Below are 1,927 nucleotides of genomic sequence, written 5' to 3'. Positions count from 1 at the left end.
GGACCCGGTGGCTTAAAACTCACGCCGGGCGCGTGTGCGTGCGTGCCCAAGATCCTGAGAGGAGAATGGAGGAGAAGGGATTGCGGCGTGACCATCCCCCCTGGGGGGTGATTTCTCGCTTTCTGTCTCTATGTCTCTCTCTGTCTGTCTGGCGAGCGCACGCGCCCTACAGTGAAAATCTCTCAAAAAAAAAAAAAAAAGAAATCATTAATGGATGTCTCTGTTGTACGCTAGGGTAAATGAGTGGAAGAGGCATTTCAGCACTGCCTCAAGGATTGTGTCTCATGTGACTACAGCAGTTATTCAAGTTTCTAAGATGCTCAGGCCCATCCTTATCATGGTGGAGATATTGGACTTGGGACAGGGGACAATTGCTGACAAGGATCTCTATTTTGTCTCAGGATGATTGTTGCAAGAAAGCAAACTTGAATTTTTATTATATAGTTGCAAGAGAGTACTGTCAGAAATACCAAAGCTACATGAAATATGAAACTGCCCTCCTTCTGTTTATTTGGAAAATTCAAGACTCTCTTAAGGGGTATGTTGGGCTTGTCTTACTTTTCAGCCTTTTTAAATTGGTGGACTAAAATTAGAGGGAATCTCTCCACCCCACTCCCTACCCAAGCCATGCAGCAGTCTATACTATTCTTTATTTCCTTGATAAATCTGCCAAAATCAAGGCCATCTGTTTTTTTTTTTTTATGTTTTTTTCTTAATAATCATGTTCTACTCTGTGAAGGATGCCTTGGGTATGTCAAGTTAAAAAACTTAAAGTTATGTTGCTTTTGAGGAAATTTGGTTTACAATAGCGCCATTGGAGACAGCTGAACAAAATGGGAATGAAAAGAAGGAGACAGTTAATTTTCATTGGGAAAGGAAATTGGGTTGGCAGTAATCATCCCCATAATAATAGTAACTGCTATTTGTGCAACAACTCAGGTGCCACATATACACCAAGGCTTGATTTAGAGATGTTCTGTTTCAGGTGGGGGGAACTGTAGATGATGGTGGTTTTTTTTTTTTGTTTGTTTGTTTGTTTGTTTTGTGAACATCCTCACTTGGATAATAGACTTTCAGCATGGCATTTTTTAAGAATTATTTTTTATTTAATTTTATTTATTTATTTATTTATCCATTTTAATTTGACCAGAGAGGGGCAGAGAGAGAGAGAGCAAGAGAGAGAAAGAAAGTGAGAAAGCAAGCTGCCAGATCTGGGACTCGAACCATGGTTGGATATGTGGGAGTCCAGCACCCTTAACCACCACACCGTCTGCTGGTCCCTCAGCATGGCATTTACTAACCTTCTTTATCTTACCTTCCTCACCTGTCTAATAAGAGCGATGATTTCTGTGCATCTCATATTTCACAGGAAAAGTCCTAATAAAAACAAATGCATACAAGCACTAACCAATTTCCTGAGAAATAGCAGTAAGTAGCTTTGTGCAGTGGCAATATCATAGCCAATGAGGTTTATCCGAGGCGCGATTATTGCTAATAGAAATAGCAGTAAGCCGCAGTAAGGTGTTGCTACATGTATTAACATTGCCAGAGCATCTTGGCATTGGCGATGTGTGTTGAAATACATTTCACAAACATTTCTGGAGGTGAATTTAGGTTTTTTGAAATACTGGCACAATTTTAGTAAAATAGAAAAGGTTCAAATAAGTTTTATTAAGCTCTGATATAATCTGATGAGTTCAGCACACATTAAACCACCCATATAGCAAATGCCAGGCTAGAAGGAAGGCTATCAAAATGAAATTGATCAGATCTCCACCTTCAAGCCCTTCCCATCTAGTATCAGAGACAGTTATTTAACCAAAATGCTAGATTCATAAGAGGCTTAAGAATATATTTTTGAATTGGCCAGGAGAGAATATAAAAATTCTAAGTGAGAGAATTAGAGAAAGAAATTATATTGATAGTA

At 39.0% G+C, this 1,927-nt stretch overlaps 1 pseudogene; it reads left to right on the top strand.

The window, feature by feature from the left end:
* The first annotated feature begins 1,434 nt into the window (after nucleotides 1-1,434).
* Nucleotides 1,435-1,641, top strand: LOC114006629 (uncharacterized; annotated as a pseudogene).
* Nucleotides 1,642-1,927: the final 286 nt, after the last annotated feature.

The sequence above is a fragment of the Tupaia chinensis genome, unplaced genomic scaffold (assembly GCF_000334495.1).
Source record: "Tupaia chinensis unplaced genomic scaffold, TupChi_1.0 Scaffold149256_1, whole genome shotgun sequence".
Classification (NCBI taxonomy): Eukaryota; Metazoa; Chordata; class Mammalia; order Scandentia; family Tupaiidae; genus Tupaia; species Tupaia belangeri.
The sequence above is the reverse complement of the archived record's forward strand: the minus strand, read 5'-3'. Positions and strand labels throughout refer to the sequence as shown.